Here is a 21,366-nt window from a genome sequence, read left to right on the forward strand (position 1 = left end):
GAGGGGAGGGGAGGGGGGATAGTAGAGGATAGGAAAGGCAGCAGAATACAACAGACACTAGTATGGCAATATGTAAATCAATGGATGTGTAACTGATGTGATTCTGCAATTTGTATACGGGGTAAAAATGGGAGTTCATAACCCACTTGAATCAAAGTGTGAAATATGATATATCAAGAACTATGTAATGTTTTGAACAACCAACAATAAAAAAAATTTAAAAAAAAAAAAGAAAGAACAGCAGAATATGGGAGCTGCTGGATCCAAGGGAACATTTTCAGTAGTGGACCAAGAAAACATCACATTGATGCCTTGTCAAGGCTTAAATTGAGTTTCATGTATAATGGAAGCAAAGCATGAAACCATGCCTGTCTCTCAGTCTTCAGAACACACGAAAATATTGGAAAGGTTCAAATATGGGTGCTACCATGACATTTCATACCCTTCTGTGTTTTGTTTATGCCAATATTTTTTTACTGGATATCTGTCTTGTTCTTTCACTGCATCCATGTAAAGATGTCTAATGCATCAAGTGAAAAAAGAACAATCAGAAACAGTAGTTCACTCTCCTAAGTGCTCATCTAACAATAAACATAACTATTGTCTCCATTTTAATGAAGATGCTGAGGCACAGAAAGGATGAGCCTGAATCCAGAGGCAGAGCCTAGATTCAGACAGGCAGTCAGTCTTAGAGTCTGAGCTCTTAACACCTTTTCCCATCTCTTTGACCTCTTGTCAGGGATGTTACAGAAGAAAATATTCAAATATTTGTTGAATGAATGCATTATAAATTTTCATGATTACTTTTGATAAAAATTATACCAGAAATAAAATTATATTTTGACTTACAAAAAAAAAAAGCAAAATAAGATATGTGCTTAGAAAAAAGTGCACTTAGAAAAAAAGTGCTCAGGATGACCATTGAGAGAACTCTCAGCCTTATCCTTTGCAGAATTTTTGGAGGAGCTGATCAAAAAAAATGTTTCTGGAGGCTATGACAGCCTACTTCAAACACTTCTAGCTACAGATGAAGAATTAACATTTATTATGTGGACCATCAAGTTGGATCAAATGGTAGAAAGTAAAGTAAGATGGTTCAATACATGGAAAATGTCTAACCATCAGAAATTTCCAGAGATAATTACATTGATAGATAGTAAATTCACCTTCAATGGAGGTGTTTAAGCCAAAACAAGAATCACTTGAGGGGAAGTAGCAGAAAGTCCATAGATACATGGTGACAAAGCGTCCTTTAGTACCCTTGTAATTTCCCTGTTCTAATCCACATTTATTCCATTTTGAATTCCAGTGTGTGAAAATAAATGTGCACAAGAGTAAACCTAGAAGCACGCGTGGAAAGATATGAGCAACCAAGAAGTGAATGTGCATTAGATTCTTTCTCCATTTAGTCATGTCCCCTCATACTATATAAGAAGTATGTGTGTATATGTGTGCATAAATAATAATGCAGGAAAAAAAACCTAAGTTAGAAAAGGTAACTTTTTTAGAGCAAAGCCTAATAAACCATAGGAAGGTCATCTAAGTTTCTAAGCAGTTATTAACTGAATTGTGAGTTTGGTGCTGAGTTTCCAAATGTTGCCAAAAGCTCATGAGAAGAAAACATTTCAGATCTTCAGGAAAACCAACCTTCTCCTGTCCTGACATGTGGCCCTAAAAGGAATTGCTCTTGTAGGGACACTGATGGATGTCACAGGTGGCGTCCTTGACAACATTCTTGACGCAAACACAGTAGTGTGGACCTTGAAGCTGTTTTTTAAAAGTACCTGTGGGAGAAAATTAAAGGTGCAACCCAAGACCATAGTGCAATAAATACGCTTTTCTTTAGTGGAGAAAATGTGATGTGAATTTTTTATAGTGTAAGTAAGCCAAAAGCTTAATATCTAAACCATATTTTTAAATTGGATGACCTAGGGTTCAGACAATCCTTTATAAATAGTACTTCTCTAGACCAATTAGAGAGTTTGAGCTTATATTCTGTAGGGCCTAATTTCCTTCGATTGATAGATATTTTCCTTTTGCTGTCTTTTCCTTTAATGCCTAGTACATTATGCAGGGTCCTCCCTGCCTCCAGGGTGGAGGCCCTCACCTACAGCCTCTATATACAGCTTGCTCTTCTCTGCGGCGCTAGGCAGTTTGTGTGACATGTATCTTCCCACTGGGAACTAAATTAAGACATCGGATTCTTGTCACATCAGGCACCTAATAATCACTAGTTGTTTGCTAGCACTGTTCATTTGGGATGAATTCAATATTCTGATACTGAATATGCCAGCTTCCATTAAGGGTCTCAGTCAGTTCAAAGACTGCGACAGGGAGCCAGCCATAGAAAGCTAAGAGGACATGGGGTCGATGGCACTTGGAAGCTCGTGGAACGGGGATACCCTGCTTGAAGGATTGGTGAGGCCTCCCTTCAATGTCCTATTGATGACTGTGGATGAGCTCGGTTAGACAGAAGTCCCAGATGGGCAAAAGAGGCACCCGGGAGTAGCCTAGAAGTCCCTGCGTGAACTGGTACCTCTCCCCTCTCTCGTCCACCTTTCTTTCCGATCCTAAAGTTACTTCCCTGTTTTTAATTGTTTATCGTCTGCCCCATCCAACTAGAATGTAAAGTCTAGAGTGAATGAACCTTGTCTATCTTGTTATCTCCAGGCCTCCAACAATGCCTGGCATTTAGTAGATATTTGATGAGTCTGCACTGGGTCAGCTGGAGGAAGAACCCAATAACTTTGACATTTCTCAGCAGCTTGGTGATGGGAGTGAGTGATTTTTTTTTTCCCCATGAGCTTTCGTTTCTTCTTCTTGAAAAAGGAGACTCTCGGCCAGTGTGACATAGATTGCCGACCATCCACAAAACCATGGTGCCCCCTTTCTCCATGTTAGGAGAGCTACCTGAGCACGTGGTCATCTGCAGTTGGGTGGCCGAGTTGGCTAAGTTCTTGTGGATGGAATTTGAGTAGACATATGTGCTCTGTGTGCTGAAGCCCACAAGACTACAGCCTTTGCAATGTTCTATTTTCTTCTTCCAGCCAACTGCACACAATAGCCACCCAGGCTGTACCAGGCAGGATCCACAGGAGGATCTCGGAGTCTCTAGGCAGACTGTCAGCTACATGGGAAAGAGTCCCATTCTTCACCCTGAAGATTAAAATGAGCCATTGCTCTTTGGGGTCTCTTCCTCAGAGCAGTTTAATTCCCCCCACTAATGAATACAGCCTCATAGTCTCTGGGGACGCTCTCCAGGGCTTGATTGGTGACTGATAACATCTTGTATAATCACCTCACTTAAGAAACCTGTATTCTCAGGGATTTTTTCATCCCATTAAAATGATGCACTTAACCTTTAATCTTTTCTGAGGATTTTTCTCTATGTAAGTGGATGTGTGTTTCCTGGAGATAAAATTAAGTTTGAACTTTGAAACAACCACTTATACCATCCAGAGAGCATGGGAATTAAGTACTTGTTTTTTTGTTATTAATCACAAAAAGGACAGTAATAATAGTCCTATAAATCACTAACATTTCTACACTATTTAGAGATGTACTTCATGCTTCCTGAAGTAAGATAAGCATTCTGAGAATTGTAGATGAGATGTTTTAAGCAGGATAAAACTTTTTTAAGTGTAATAGATAGGTTATCTAATGCACATTTAATGTGCGTTTAATTTATAGCAAATGATTCTATTCCAATAATCAGATGACAGTTGTTTTCAAAAATAAATGTATATAAATCAAAATAAGTCCATTTAGAAAAAAAACATGAATGCATCAGAAATGACCCAAAAAGTGTGCAGGTGGTATGCAGATGACTGAAAATGGTAAAAGATTGGTTGAGGAGACAGGGAAATGCACTTCATAGGGATGACATTCATACTCTGAAAGGGGCAATGGCCAACTAAGTCAAAAAATGAAACAATTAACTCCCATCAGAGTTAATGCTATGACAACTAAAAACTATAGGCATCTTTGTAGGTTACAGAATACTTCTTCACATTCATTATCTCTTTCAGCTTCATAATTGAATGTGTTAAAATGTAATATTAAAGCAAATGGAAAATAACAGAGTTCTATTTTTGTGAAAGGTGACTGTGTGTTCTGTTGGTTGTGCCGTAGCATTAGAAAAGGAGAGAATTTATTGGCTTTAATAATCCCAGTCATGGGCTCAGAATCCAGGTCAGTTATTCATAAACTGTAGAACCCAGAGCAGGCCACTGGTTTGCCACTCAATAGAGTCTTACTGATCACCTACAATGGGACCAACACAGGTCTAGATGATGGGACACAACAGTGACAGAACAGCAAAATTTCTAGCCTTGTAATAAGAGAGACTTTTGAGGTTGACCTATCTGTCTCGCCCCAAAAAAATTCTGCATTGCCCCATGATCCCCTATGAAATAGGATCAGGAGATGGAGCCTTTGCAAGGTAATGAAGTTATAAGGGTCCTGATATTATGAGTGGAACCCATTAGTGCTCTGGTAAAAGAGACCCATAGAACTGTCTAATCCCTTCTATAATGTGAGGTCCCAGCAGAAAGACACCTTGTATGAACCAGAAGACGGCCCTAACCAAATCTTTCTGCACCTTGATCTTGGACTTCCTAAACTCCAGAACTGTGAGATATAAAGTTCTGTGGTTTATAAGTTACCCAGTCTATGGCAATTTGTTATACTACCCAAATGAACTAAGACAAAGACATACAGTAAACATAATTATCGAATGCATTGGAAGGCAAGAGGTGCTCTATGAAAACCAAGAAGTGGGGAAAGGGAAAGGAACAGTATTAAATAAAGTGATGAGGGTGCACTGCATGGAGGAGGTGACATTTGACAGAGACTTGAAAGAGGTGAGGGCAGGAGCCAAGTGGGTGTCTGGAAGAAGGAGAGCCCCACAGGGGACTGACAGAGCTTCCTAAGCCCAAAGTGTACTTGGTGTGTTCAAAGAACTGCGAGGGGGCCAGAATGGTTGGGACAGAATGAGAAATGGGGAAAGTATCAGGAAATGGAGTTAGAGGGGTGGATGAGGAGTCTAGGTTCCACAGGGCCTTGTAGATCCCTATGTGGTAACTTCTGATTTTACCCTCAGTGAAAGGGTGAACCATTGAAGGATTCTGAGTGTTAAGAGTGACAGGAACTAACTCTTACTTTAAGTGAATAACTCTGGCTGCTCCATTAAGATTAGAAGGTAAGGAACCAAGGGTGGATACCCAGATATCTTTTCGGAGACTTGCAGTCATCTGGGTCAGTAATGACATGGTGCCACCATGGTAGCAGCAGCTATGGTGAGAAGCAGTTGAACTCTGGATATAGGTCAAGGGTAGATCCATGGGAATTTCCTCATGGATTAGATATAGAATGCAAGAGCCAAATACAGAGAAGTCAAAAACAACTGAAGGGTTTTAGCTCAATAATTAGAGGACTGGAGAGAGAGTAACTGTGCTGGGAAAGACCATGGGTAGAGCAGACTTAGGCAGTAAGATCAGAATTCATTTTTGTATCTATACACATATTTACCATTTCTGGGTCTTTTAATTCCTTTGTGTAGATCTGTATGTCCAACTTGTGTAAAGTTGTTCTCGTGTTAAAGGAATTCTCCATTTCTTTGGCTCTACAGAATGTTAAATGAATTCCTTTTGTGTATCTTATACTACAGATATATTAGTGCTAAATTCTTTCAGCATTTTTGCCTCTTTTTGGGGAGGGTGGGGAATGTCTTAATTTTTGAAGGTTATCTTGCCTGGGTATGGAATTTTCAATATTTTAAGGATGCTGTTCTATGTCTTCTGACTTGCATTATTTCCAATGAGATGTCAGCTAGAACCTTACCTTTATTTCTCTGCATATTATGTGTATCTGTTATTTATGTTTTCAATCTCATGTTGCTTTTAAGAATTTCTCTTCACCACTGGCTTTGAGCAATTTTATTATATCTTGATGTAGTTTTCTTAATATTTCTCTCTCACTTAGAATTTGTTGACACACGTATTAGTTTGCTTCAAATTACCCAAAGCTTACTAATACTCTATTGTTTGATTTCAATCATTTTTCTCTCAGATCATTTTATGTGTTCAGGTTCTAAAATTTCTTACTCTCTATTTAATCTGCTCTAAATAATATCCAGCATGTTTTTCATCTTGGACATAATATCCTGTATATTTTCATCTCTAAAGGTTAGTTTGGGTTGTATGAAAAAGACTATGTCCTTTCCTAACAGATTATTGCCTCTGTTTTTTTCCTGAATATTGGGTATATAGTTCTAATGGCCGTTATAGAGTCCTTGCTTGCTAATACTATTATATTTTAATTTCTGGATTTTTTTCTGTTAGCATAGTTTTTCTTTATTATGAGTTGTATTTTTTCCTGTTTTTTTTTTCACTTATGAGGGGAAGCATGTCTATTAATTTGGGTTGGATGATGAAGTTGTAACTTTTAGCTGGATATGTTTGTATTCCTTTAAATATTCTTGAGTTTTAATTTGAGATGCTGTCAGGTTCCTTGGAAATGGATTGACCCTTATTACCAGAAGCTAAGGAGGCAAAAAGGGAAAGGAATGAGGAAAGGTTGGTGAAGAGGATCAAATTATAATTAGGCGGAAATGTCCTGGTGTTCTATCACACCCTTAGGGAATCTAGAGTTAACAATAATGTAGTGAATGTCTCCACAAAGCTAAAAGTGAGAATTTTGAATGTTCTCACCACAAGAAATGACAAGTGTTTGAGATGGTGGATATGCCAAATTGCCCTGATGTGTGATCAGTACACAATGTACACATGTATCAAAACAGCACATTATGCACCATAAATATGTGCATTTATTAAGTGTCAATATTTTAAGGGTCAATTTAAATCTGTTCAAGACTTCATCCTATCAAGTCTCACCTTTAAAGTTTTAATAAGTGGGACAAAAACTAATTTTACCATACTAACTAGGGTGATATCCTCCTGAGTTCTTCACTCAATTCTTTTATTACAAAACTTTCCCACTCTAGCTGGTGAAACATGAACCATCCTGGGTCTTTTGTGATCTCTGGCTGTAGTTCTGCATACCCTTTTTAACAGTTCTTTCCAAGGCCTTAGACAGTTTCACTATATGTATGTGGTCGTATGTACAAGCCATCATTCCAACATCAACCTTGGCATGGCTTCCTCTGGAGTACTCAGTACTCAGCTGGGAATGCAAGGAGACTGTGTGTTGGCAAAGGTCTCTACCTCTCTGTGTGCTTGGATACATGTACGTGTGTGTGCATGCGTGTGAAGGGAAGTGTCTTCCTCTCTGGGCACCCGTCTCCTGTTCAGGGCTCTGTCCTGTGAGTTCTAGCTGTGTTGGGGGTCCCTGAATTCCTAACTGTTTCTCCAACTCAGGAAGATCACCAGTTCTGTTTGAATTCCCCCTCCTGGTATCATGCCCTGGAAATTCCCACCAGGCCCTGAATTTAGTCAAATGGAGAAATCATTTCATTTATTTTCTTTCCCCCAAGGATCATTGTCCAGTGCTGCCCATGGTCCAATGCCTAAGAAGCATTGTTTCTTACATTTCTTACTTGTTTTCATTGTTTAAAGTGTGGCATTCACTTAATGCCACACTTAATCTGTTTGTACTGCTATAACAAACTACCTGAGACGAAGTAATTTATAACAAGCAAAATTTCATTTTCTCACTGTTCTGGAACCTGGGAAGTTCAAGATCAAGGTACTGGCAGGTTCACTTTTATGGTGAGGGCTGCTCCCTGCTTCCAAGATGTCCTCTTGTTGCTGCATACTCCAGAGGGGAGGAACACTGTGTTCTCAGATGGCAGAAAGCAGAAAGGCCACCAAGCTGAATGCTGCATGAAACCTCTAATATAATAGTCTTGATCCCTCAAAAAGGAGCAGCTCTCATAGTCTAATCAACTCTTAAAAGCCCCCCAAGTTTGGACATGTAGATTGTAAAATGTCTCTTGGGCAACCAAGTGGAGAAAGTGGAGCTGGGAGAACTTCACTAGCATTAACTAGCACTAACTAACTAATCTAACTAGCACTAACTCCAGAATGTCTGACTCAATAGGTCCAGAGTGAGGCCCCAAAATGTGTACTTCTAAAAACTGTCAGGCAATACTGTTTCTCGAGTCAGGGAACAACAGTTTGAGTACCACCACAGTACTGTCATTTAGCTCCACACTAAATCAGGACATTTCCTTCCTGCTAATAATCTTGGATAGCTCCAGAGATCACTAACCTTTGGGATCTGACTGGATGGCCACTGTTTCCACCCGTTTTTCCTCCTCTCCCACGTCTCTGGCCATACACACAGGCGCTGACCAGGTCAGGTTCTCGTGGCTTCATCTGATGCTACTTTACACGCATGCCCTCTTTCTAGAATGTCCTCCTTCCACCACCATCTGCGAGGAAGACTGCAAGCCATCATTCCAACATCAACCTTAACACGGCTTCCTCTGAGAGAACTTTCCAGGCCTAGGAAGAATTGGGCCTCTGTCTTCTGGCTCCTGTCTCTCTGTCTGCACTTACCAAAGAGGTTCCTATCAATTTACTAATTTCTCTGCCTTCCTCAATGTACGGGAAGCTCTTTGCAGGAGGGTGTTTGAAAAAATAATTCTCGAATTAGTCCTTTCAGCTTTATTCCTAGTTGGATGGTAAAGACCCCTGGTGACCTTTTTTTTTAACTTTCAGGAACGTTCTCAGTGCTCACTGTGATTGGCGATATACAGAGAGTACTCCGGGTGGGAGTCACCACAGCATGGTCTCTCACAAGCAAGAGTGGTCAACATTCCTCTTGATTTTCAAATTTCCCTCAAGATATCACATAAGTGAAAATTTTTTTATCATACATAAAAAAGCATACGACTTACAATAAATACACAGACTTTTGCATCATTTTAACATGCACTTGAATTACCTGGAATTCAAGTCCCAGGTTAATGGAGGAAAAGTTAGACTTTGTTTTCTCAGGAAATTAACAGAGAAATTTTTACCATTTGGAGAAATAATCTTACCAAACGTACTTGAGTCTTCTGATGCTATTTTACATGCGTGATACATGAGAATCGAGTCAATCTGCATTCCTAGCTATTGTGTTCATGGAAACATCGGGTGCAAGCACCCAGCTGTTTTGTTACGTTTTCTACAGAAGCCATGCTTAAACATTTCAATGGTAATTATGTATTTAAGTTACTTTCCTTTTAATTTTTCTTTCCTTTAGAGTTGAAATGATATATTCATTTTCCATGAAAAGTATGTTTATAGGTATATTGTGCTATCTGTACATTTTATTTCAGGACAGCAAAAGGGTTGCAATTAATTATAAATTGCTATCAAATAGGTCATTTGGTATGATGAAGCTATGACCACCACGCTATAGAATTAGACCTGGGATCCCTGACATCGTGTTTGAATTCCTTCATATTTTTGTTCTAGGGTATCTTTCCAATCTCTATCCAGACTTTCTCTTACCTTTTCCATCTAAGTGGAACTTCCAGCTGCTCCCAAGCACCCCATGTTCTTGTTCTTTGCCTAACTGTGACTTCCTCCACCAGGAGTTTTCTTGCCTTCTTCTATTGACTTCCCACTGGGTTCTTAAAGCCCTGCTGAAATATCATGTTCTACTCCAAAATCTTGCCTAGCTCCCCCTTTGGGCCCTCCAGGGCCTGTTCATGTCCTATTTGTAAGCACAAACCCCCTTATCATGATGACTAGATTGCCTGTCTTCCTCTCCCTCTAGTTACGAACGTCATGTTAGGCTGAGAGTTTGGTCTTAGAAGTCCATCTGCTAGGTTCGAATAGACCTCTGAAACACCCCAGATGAGAGATTCTCACCCTCTGTGTTCTCATCTACAAGTAAAGGCAATAACAGTTTGAAAGAATTAAATGAACGGTCACACCTAATGTAGTGCCTGTCCTTTAGTAAATGCTCAATAAATAGTGCTTATTGCCATAGTTGTTATTTTTCATTTCTTACACCTATCATATTATATGGCACATAGTGGATGTTCAATAAATGTTTACTGAATGAATCCATTTGGTTCAAATATGCTATTCGTCTGAAAGAATTTATTTTTAAAAATGAGCCTCTAATGAAGGAATGCCTAACTGCAGAGAAAGCCAGAGACAGAGCTCCATGAGAGCAGAGCATGACCATGAGTATCCCATTGCAGCATAAGACACTTCGTCCAGCCACGTCCAGGCTGTCCCTCTTGACCATCTAAAATGAAACTGGATGACCCAGAGCTCAGACAAAGGGAAACCGAAAAGTGGAGATGGTTGCTCTTTTATTTCAAGCTCATGCACCAGTATATAGATAATCCCTTTAAACAGGAATTTTTAGACTGTGTGGGAAGCCATGCCTCATACTCTGCTCCAATTTAAAACAAGCACTGGGATTGGAAGGCAGCCAAGGACGTTGACATTAATGGAGGAAGAGGTAAGCGTGTTCATTTCCCTATTAGAAGGAGAGAGGGAGCAGATGGAGCAGGTAGAACACTGCTAAACCCTCACCCCCAGTGTGCACACATACACATACACACACACACACACACACACACACACAAGATTAAGGGAGGAGAACACAAAATGACAAAACCAGATATTTTCCTGTTCCGTGCCCTTTAGCAATTACCATGCCCGGGTGGCTCTGATTATTTATTCCCAAATTTCTCCAAAGGATCTGAAGGATGTATTTGGATTATGAAAATTATTTTCACTCAATTACTTGGAAAAGTCAACGGAAAGTTGGTATTTTTCAAATAATTTTTGCATTGTTCTAAAATATGGCATAGATTTTCAGGAAATTAGAGAGGTCAAATTTTAAATTTACGAAAGCCCTAAGGGATGATTCCTCTCTGTTACTGTCTCGGTGTTTAAATGTCACCTAGGCAACACTTTCTATAGTTACCATTACACACTTGTTAAGAATGGGTTTTCTGGGAAACACATTTGGATGCTGATTAATTTCTCAGATGTCCTACACTAGCAGCTCAGTTGAGCAACAACACATAGTGTGGTTGTCAAGCTACCTTCCACAAAAGGAGTGCATGCAGGTAGGTTTTATTTCTACTAAAATGTAATTTATTCCTATTAAAATTCAATATGTTATATACCTGTGCTTTCTCTTTGCTAGGTATAAAACATCACTTCGTTTAATGTGAGCCTCCAAGCACAAACCAGCCTTGCATCTCACCACACTTCCATAGGAGTACTCTGGATTCAACCACATGCCACTGGCTTCTCCTTCTTGAAGAGTGAAGAGGCAGTCTCAAAATCAATTTTTATTTTGAAGCTTCAAAATAAAATGTCCTAAACTTAAACTGACCACATACTTTTTGGCCACGCTAGCCTTCCAAAGCCCCTCAGAATTTGACCTTCATTCATGTCTCCATAGTCATAGGTGAAATGGAGAGGGTATAAGACCGTCTATGGTGCAAGGAACACTGTCAAACTGAAGGACACATGCCTTATTTAGAGGACACACCCACCATTCAGGTCTAGCCAATTGTTTCCATAGGATAAAGTCCAACATTGCCAGAGCTAACTCTGCTTTTTTGAAAGCAATGAGAAATCCAGAACTTTCTGTGAACTCTTCCAACTTTTTTTAACACAATCAAGATAAAATTTATTTAATGTAATATGTTCTGCATCCACATAAAATTCTCAAGAACTAGGCTTAGCCCTGAGGCCCCCATGGTGCCATCTCTGCATGACACAGAGTCTCGACTTTCTACATGACCTAAGCCTACCGCTGAAGAAGTCTTCCTCTCTTCCAACCGCCAGCACTTGGACAATTCATCTTTCATTTACTGTAGGAAAATGATTTCTTTACAATCAAAAAAATTCAATAAAAGATAGCTTGTCTTTTCCCCATCAGAGACACTCAGCTCCCCAATTGCTTTAGAATTGATCGAGCCCCTCCGCATCAAGATCAGCTCTCACTTAGACTGCTGCTGATGAGCTCACAGGACAGAAACTGGAAACTCTGCTAAAGTGGAAAACCGATTTCCCCACCCCAGGAGATAACAAAATACCAGTGACACAAAGATGCAAGATGAGTTTTTATTTCTGGGAGAAAATGGTTATCAAAGTTTCTGCATTTCTCCCGAGTTCAGCAAGTCACTCTTCTTCTCGTACAAGTATGAAGTTAAAGTTGTCAGTGCTTCCCATTATGCCATTGTCACCAATTTCTCAAGAGAAATAATTGATGTCTACTGGGTTATTCCAGGCACTCTTGTCTGTGTTAATCCAAGCAGCCAGGTCAGAATCCCATAGCTGGAAAGAGCAGGAGTCAGGATCTGAACCCGGTTCCTCAGGCTCCCAATCCTAGGTATTCAGCCATAATAGACGACTTACCCCTCAAACCTCTGGAGTCAGGTTTTGCCCCCACAACTGCTCTCATTCAACAATTCTACAGTGAGTGTCCACAATGTGCCAGGCCCTCAGGGAGTTTCCATTCCAAAGAGGAGAAAACAAATAAGATTAGTAAAAAAAAAAAAAAATACATACCTTATAGTAGGCAAGCATAAAATGAATGCTCAGAAGAAAAAAAATAAAGCAGGTAAGAGGAATACGAGGGCAAGGTCAGGAAGACCCTCCAACAGTTGGAGCATGGCATCGACAGGCAGCTATTTCAGTGGGTCCACACCAGGCAGAGAACGCATGCAAACCAGCAGGCCATGGAGAATTTACAGGAAAGGAACCTAACCACAGTTAAGCCCTGACTTGGTACCAGACTCGACATGTATGACATAAGCTGCCTAATTTGTCTTCTGTGTATCTTATTCTTCTGTAATAAATTATGTCGATGTAATAAACCAGAACTTTTAATGACTCAGTTTTCATGTAACTTATCTTAACATGTACCAGGGCAAGTCCCAAGCAGTCTGCATATATCTTCTCTGAGCCTCTGAGGAAGGTATCCTTTTCCCCACATGCACAGACAGATAATGAAGATTAGGGAAGCTGCCAGTTTGTTCATGGTTATGCAGCTGGTAAGCAGCAGGTCCGGGAGTCAGACACAGGTGGGACTTCAAAGCCAAACATCCTTCTTCTAAACTAAATGACCTGCCAAAAGAGCAGTCCGTAAACAAGGATCTCACTGGAACGTGGGGTATCAAAGGATGTGACAGAGGTGTGTGAATCTATTTTTGCTCTCATAACTAAACACCACAGGCTGGGTGGTTTAAACAGCAGAAATGTATTTCTCATAATTCTGGAGGCAGGAGGACCAAGATTGAGGGGTCAAGGAGGTTAGGTTTCCTCTAAGGCCTCTCTCTTTGGCTCTCAGATGATTGCTGGTTGCTGTGGACTTTCCTCAATGAAGCCACTCTGTCTTCCTAGAAGGGCATCAGTCTTATTGGATTGGGGCCCCACCTTTTTTAAAAATATATATATATTTTTTTTAGTTGTAGATGAACACAATATCTTTATTTTATGTATTTAGTTGTATGTGGTGCTGAGGATCAAACCCAGTGCCTCACACATGCTGGGCAGGTGCTCCACCACTGAGCCACAACCCCAGCTCCTGGGGCCCCACCTTTATGACCCCAATTAACTTTACCCTCCTGAAGGCCCTATCTCCAAGGACAGTTACAGCGGGAGTTAAGGCTTCTGCATCTGAATTGTGGAGGACACAGGGAGGAGATGATTGAGAAAGGAGAAGAGCCCCCGCCCTTACATAACTAGGGTGCAAGTTCTGGCTGGAGGGAAGTGGAGAGGGTGAAATTGGGGTGTGAAATGAGTAAGAGAGCAGCAGAACTAGAGCTGAGTCACCTGGTGTCTGATCTAGGTCCCTTCAAAGTGCTCAGGCTGGGGCTTTATGCTTTCAGTGCCTCCTGTAGGAGAGGGCAGGGGGCAGCATTCTAGCTGTGGGGAGAAGGGTCAGGATGTCAGTGAACTTCTACGCAGGCATCCAGACCCTGTCGTTTATCTGCCAGCTCTCAGATCTCTTTATTCAGGGGCCTTTTCCCTTTTATTAAAAAAGCATGGGGCTGGGTATGTGGCTCAGTGCTAGAGCACTTGCCTGGCATGTGTGAGGCCCTGGGTTCCATCCCCAGTACTGGAAAAACAAACGTGGGATCATTAATTTACCTGAGGCATGGCATGTCTCAGCACCCATTGTAATATGAATGTGTCCTCCAAGGTTTCATGTGTTGGAAACTTAATCTGCAAATGCATACATTAATGTATTTGGAGTTGGGGCTTTGTGAGGTAATTAGCATTAAACGAGGTCCTGAGGATGGAGTTTCCACAATGGAAGAGAGATCCAAGCCAGCACGCTTGCTGTGTCACACCATGTGATGCCCTCCTCTGTGATGATGGAGTAAGAAGACCTTCCTCAGACACCAAGAAGATGTCAGAGCTATGCTGTTGGACTTCCCCCCGCCAGAACTGTAAGAAACAAATTTATTCTCTTTATAAGTTATCCAGTCTCTGGTATTTTGTTATAGCAACAGAAAACAGACTAAAACAACACCCAAAAGTGGTGCGCCTATTCCCATGATTAGTGCACTATGATCCATGCACACCAACACCATCATTTACAACTCACCTACATGTATATTTGTGTCTATCCATCTGAAAGAATTAAGCAGAAAGAAAGAGGTGACATATGTAAAGGAAAGAGAAATGGAAAGAAAATGAAGGGAGAATCATAGAAGGAAAGATGGAGGGCAACGGGAATGCAGAAAATGAACTTCTGGGAGTGCTGCTATGCAGGGATTCACAGCCCCTTTCAGTCCTCAGGTGGCTTGAGGTTTAGGAATCCAGAAGGCTTTACACAACTTCTCCAACTTGCAAGGAGTCTGGACCATTTCTCAACCACGTTGCCGTTCTCAGAGCAGCAGGCCTGGCTGAGCGGTCAGGGTCCTAAATCACTGCTGGCGGTGAGCAGCCTAGAGCGTCAGCCCAGGCTGCCAGACAAACGTTATCATTTCTATTCATGACAGGCCCCCCAAAAAATAAGGTACACTGCTCTGGGAAGTTAAAACGTTAATTTCCCCAAGTGCATGCACACACACCACACACACACACACACACACACACACACATAAAAAAAAACAACAGTTCGACAGTCAACTTAGGAAATACCATATATTCTCTTTTCCTTTGTAAATACACTCACAAGATGCATTATCAAAGGAAGGGCTGGAGAAAGCCCTAAATGAGGGGAATAGGGTGGGGGAACCTGTAATTTTGTTTAGGACTTCTGATATCAGAGTGCACAGCTGTTTAATTTGTCATTGTAGCCAAATTAAATAAAGCCAAGAATGGGGTTGTTAAAACTCCCAGACCACATACATTCTCCTTCCTTGTAGGAAGCATAAATTCTCCTTCTAAGTGATACTTCCTGGAGCAGAGATGGCCTCTACGACTAGATGGCCACCTTCCAAGTCAAGCAATAGCTTCTAAACAAGTCAACCAACGTGCTCTTACTGGCATGGTCTCCCTGGCAAGCCAACACATGCCTCCTACCAAGAGTTCAGCAGATAGAAACAAGCTTGTAGGCCGCGTGTCAGAGCTTGGACAAACATAGGTTTTGTTCTTCGGGTTTGTAGTTGTAGCTCAGGGGCTAAAAATTCACTGTTGAACTTTGTGTGAACCTGTTGTGTGTAGCAAGTATGTATAATCTGGCACAGTTGAACGGGCATCAATATTCCCAATCTATAAAAATGAAAGGTTTAGGCAGTGCTATTATGGCCTGAGCTGTGTTCCCCTAAAATTCATATGGTAAAATCTGAATTCCCAGTACCTGAGAATGCAACTGTATTTTTGGAGATAGGACCTTTAAAAAAGGTAGTGACGGTCGCATGAGGTCTTATGGGTGGGCCTCATCCAATGTGACTCATGTCCTTATAAAAACGAAGACATTTGGGACACACATAACATAGACAGAGGGATGACCATGTGAGGATACAGCAAGAAGAAACCATCTAGAAGCCAAGAAGAGATGCTTCAGGAAAAGTCAACCTGCCCATGCCTTTGTCTGGGACCGCCAGCCTCCAGAACTGTAAGAAAATGAATTTCTGTGGTTTAAGCCACCATGCTTCATGTTTTGCTATAGCAGCCTTAGAAACTCATACAGATTGATACACTCTTCAGAACAAGCCAATGTCCACTCCCTCTTCTTTCTAATATAACCCACTTGTAATAAAATGTCTACTCTTATAGGACACGAAGCAAGGTGGTCTTACTACCCCAGCTCACAAGCACAGTGTGAATCATCTAAGCAATTGTGTTCGGTTTATTTCTGTCACAGGGATACACAACCGAACAGGCATGTGACCAAGTTCAGACCAGAAGGTGTGAGGAGAACTTTCCTGGGGGCTTCTAGAGTTTTCTCACTCCTTATGGAGAGACGCTGCAAATACGGTCTCCTGTCCTTCTAGAAATATCTGTGTCTAGATAGGCCACCTGAAATTTCTGCAGCTATTTTGTGGCCTAGCAGGGAGCCAGCCTGCAAGCACAATTTCCCAGGGATGGCGAAGAGGAGGGAGGAGGGATGACACCCCTCGCTGCTATCTTAGGCAACCTCCAGCACTTCCCACTTTGGGACTTCCAGTGATGGCAGATAAAAAAAAAAAAAAAAATCCCTTTCTATTTCAGCCAGTCAGAGGAGTTTTCTGTTGTATCCAAAGACATGCAAGCAGATCCCCTGCAGCCCTGCGACTTCCTGAGAGCCGTGTTCCTAAGGCCACAAGCAACAGTGAACATTGAAGGAGAACCTTACAAAGGTTACCTAGGTCACAGCCACATGGGGTACTTGATACCGCAATATAGTAACAAATATATATTTTGATCCTCTATTCCTGACACTGGAGCTCCCTTGAAATTCCCTTGGAATTTCTTGGGTGAAAAGAGCAACTTTAGTTCTAATAAGGCAACTCTTGGTGGGCTCCTGGTTGGGGCTGGTCATCAGAAAGACCAGGTCATGATTAAGAAGCTTGGAACTTTCAGTCTCACCCTCCAACCTCTGGAGAGAAAAGAGGGGCTGGAGAGTTAAGAGCCAGTTGTACCCATGTGATAACGCCTCCACAAAAACCCGACATGATGGGTGCAGAGAGCTTCAGGTGTGGTGAACACATCAGCCTATGGGGAAGTGGCACTCACCACCTCCACAAGGACAGACAATTCTGCACACAGGACTCTCTCTGGTTTTCCTCTTGCTACCTTTTCATTTGGCTGTTTATTTGTATCCTTCAGCATATCTTTTATATTTAACCAATCAGCCTTTCTCCCTGAGTTCTGTGAGCCATCAAAGAAAATTATCCAATTCAAGGAAGGGTTCAGAAAACTCCAACTCACATGAAGGGCATTTGAAATCACAGGAGGCCTGGACTTGTGATTGGCATCTGAGGTGGGGGGGCAGTCTTGGGGGACTGAGCACTTAACATAGGGATCTGGCACCAACTCCCAATCCACAGGGTTGTAACTGAATGCAGGACACTTGGCTGGCATCCAGAGAGTGGGAACATTGCTTAATGTGGGAATAAAACTCACTCCTCTGGTGTCTGCAAGTATTGAGAATTCTATGAAAGTTTATAAGGAAAAATGTTTCTACGCAGATTGGGACTATTCTTAGTCCCATTTAAAGAAGGAGCACAGAGGTTAAATAACTTGGTCCAAGCCACTCGGAGATGAGGTCAGTATGTGAAACCTGTCAGATGCGTGATCCTTGTCCTTATTCTCTGCCAAAAGCTTGGGGAAAACACCAATTTTCCAATCAGCCAAAAGTCCCTAGAGGTCATGGGAAGAAAATCCGTGGCCATTCAGAAAGCGTCAGTTTAAGATAACAATCTTTTCAGAATCTCTTAAAGTCCTTTAAATTCTAAATTGCTGCAAATTTTTTGGAAAGAGCTGATAAGCAACAAATCTCGCTGTACAATGGATTCCTCAACCACAGCAATGAATCCCCAGCTAATTTCCCCCACCTCTTCTTAAGAGATTGCAGAATTTTCCAAACGAAATGAAATTACATATTGACACTCCTTTCAATAGTCTGAAGCCACATGACCTCAAGAGTAACTTCTTATCCAGAAACGTGTGCCATATTTAAGAAAATTCATGATGGAATGAAGTTTCCAAAATGAAAGAGAGTTCTGGAAATTTTTAAGTGCATCTTTTCTCAGTTGTGGAGGAAAAAGACAAGCTGTTGTCCGGTTGTTTGGACACAAAGGAACTCTTTCTAACTAATTGAAACATGGGGAGTTTATTTGGAGGATACAGGAATATCATAAAGAAGCCAAAAGCAGGAATACGGAAGGAAGTCCTTCAGGACCCAAGACTGTCCTCCTGCCTCCTTGCCTTGTTTTTGTTTGTTTGTTTGTTTGTTTGTTTGTTTGTTTTCTTTGTTTCTCTATTTTGTCACTCTTTAATGACATGGTCTTTCAATGTGTTTCCAGTCCATTCTCTGTTCAACACATGCTCCTTACCCATCCCGTCATGACCCAACCTGGTTCCCTCAGATCTCAATTCCACATCATCTAAGGAGGTCAAAACCCACAGAAAAAAAGTGATATAAGCCAGTCTCAAAACACCAAATGTCAAATGCTCTCTCCAATATATGGAAGCTAACCCATAATAAGAGAGGGTAGGGAGGCCAAGTATAGAAGTTCATTGGATTAGACAAAGGGGAATGAAGGGAAGGGAGAAGGGATTGCAATAGTAAGACAAATTACATTGGACATAACTTTCCTGTGCTCATATATGAATACACAACCAGTGAAACTCCACATCACGTACAACCACAAGAATGGGATCCTAAATTGGAATAGGGACCTACAGGTCCCTGCACTTGTGTATATATAATATGTCAAAATACACCCTCTGTCATGTATTACTAAAAACAACAACTCTAAAAAAACCTCACAGTAAGCTCAGTAATTCTCTCTGTTACCTGCTTCCAAATTTTCTTGGGAAGGTCTGATGGGACCAGCCCAGCCTCTGAGTGATTCCTCTGAGTCAGTTGTCCACCACTTGCCCAACTGGCTGTGGATAGAGAAGCAAGAGTATGTAATAAGAGCATGGCTACTGAAGTCCACTGATGCCCCTGTGGATGAGGACCACAAGGCAGAGCCAGGAAGCTCAGATTTGGTGGTGGGAGCCATGACCCCACCATGAGATTTCTGCTGTACTTCATCTTCAGCCTTTTCTTCCACCATGAGATTCTATGGAGAGTTTTAACGTCGCCATTGTTTTACCCCACCCACCACTTCCATTTCTCAAACCCAAATGTAAACAGTCAGGAGAAAGGAGAGAGGGAGGTGCCTCAGTTAGGGAAGCTGGACCCTAGGGTGGTGTTTCCTCCAGGAGAAATATGGGGCAGGAGTGCTATATTGTCTTCTGCCTGAGGGAGGAAGCACAACCCTGGCGGTTTCCTGGACACTTGTCCTCAGTTAATTAGCACTCTCATCATCAGTATCAGCTCAACCTCAAGGTCAAGCCTTACATCAGTGCTGGAGGCTCAGGTTTATCAAATCCCAACCCTGAATGTATAGCAGGAGCAGAGCAGTGAGCTGCTCAGGGCCCTGGCCGAAGTCTATTACCCACCCTGACTACAAAGAGAATTCTCAAAATGGAAAGTTTGATGTGATACACCCCTGCTCCAAGTCCTTCACAGAACCTCCTCTGTGGACATTATACAAGTCTCCCCCACGTGGCCTACAGGTCCCTGCACACATGGCCCAGGCCCACCAGCCTCATCTCAAGCCGCTCTGCCACAGACACAGCCCACACCCCTGCCCTCACTGAGCCATTTGCAGTTCCCCAAGGGCCACTGTGCTGTCCCTCTTGCTGCACATTTGCTTTACACTCTTCCTAGTGCGTGCGACATACCTCTCCTCCTGGGCCACCAGCAGCCAAGCCCCTGTCCCTGTGGTGGCACCATGACACCAGGATGGAGTTGTTAAGATTCACATCCATCTCTTTCCATTGAGTCATTAAGTCCTTAAAGACCAGGATTCTGTTTTTCTCAGGGGCAGATCTCTAAGGTCAAGGGGTGGGGGTGCTAGTGCATCAAAAAGTATTGGAAGGATGTTGGAGGAAGGGAAGAAAATAGAGACAGACAGGAACCAGCTTGCAGAGAAGGACCGTGAAACAAAGGCAAGTGGTTAGCAGACCAACCTTCTTCCATCTGCAATAAACCTGAAGGCTTCCAAAGCCCTTCCACAAAGAACAATTTCATTTGATCCCCACACCATCCCTGTTAGGTGAACAGCACTTAGCCCCATTTTACAAAGAGAAGAGGCCTAAGCAAGAGAAGTAAAGTGACTTAGAAATATGTCATTAGGTCTCAGCACCCAGACCCGAGAGGATGCCTTCCTTCCAAGAGGATCCTCCCTGGCCAGCAGGGGTGCAGCCATGTAAAGATCTGGTGGGCCCTGCAGGGCTGCAGGCGGGCAGTCTCAGGGCCTGGAGAGAATCCCAGTGCCCACAGCCTGGCCGGAGCCAGAGCCTCCACGCTGCCCAGTCCCGGGCATGGCACAAACATTGCTTTATTCCCGCGTCCAGCAGCCTGACGCCAGCTCAGCTTCCTCCTGGCCCCTGTCTCTGTCCTACATCTGGGGAGACGGTGAATAATCCTTCCTTTCTTTCTGGAGCTTGTTGCCTTCAAGGTATTTATAGACTGCTCCTGGCCCCGCTGAAGCATCTTTTCTCTCCGGTTTAAATTTAGCTGCCTTTGTCTTCTCCCCCTGACTTATCTGCTGATGCCGCCCGGGTTTCCTCTACAGCCTTTGTTCTCCCTCTGTTTGTTCCACATCTTCTTTCATCTGCTGAGCCGAAACAATCTCCACAAAGAGTTTCTCCAAAGCCTTACGTAACTTTCTCCTCCACGCTCAGACCTCCCGAGCAGCCCCCTCTCTGCCCACTTTCCACTTTCTCTTGAGCAGCCTCCACCTTTATCTTCCCTCAATCTGGCCCATTTGCAGAAAGGGAAAACAGAGCCAGGACGCCGTGCACACAGAGCCAGGCTCCAACCACTTCCCGGTCCTCTCTAGGCTGAAGCCACTTTTACTTTTTAAAGCTGCTGCTTTGGAAGCTCCTATCCTAGGTCAGACTCTCACCTCCTGGACTGGATTTGCCTTATGTGCTACAAAGTGTGTCAAACACTGACCCATCTTTGTTCTTTTGAGGTCCTGAAACTGACCGTAGGACAATCTTGTCTTAGAGCTGAAAAGAACAATTGCTATTAAATGCAGAATAGGAAAGTGCACTGTTTGGCTTCTAAGGATATTTTATAGCTATAAAGTCGATTAAGGTGAAGTGTCCAACTCCAAACCATCCACGGATCTCCAATTCTGTGGCTCCCGGATGAGGCAGGCAAAGAGACAAATTATTAGGTCTGGCCACAGATGTGAGGACCAGCAACGTACCA

Source organism: Marmota marmota, unplaced genomic scaffold, assembly GCF_001458135.2.
Source record: "Marmota marmota marmota unplaced genomic scaffold, marMar, whole genome shotgun sequence".
NCBI lineage: Eukaryota > Metazoa > Chordata > Mammalia > Rodentia > Sciuridae > Marmota > Marmota marmota.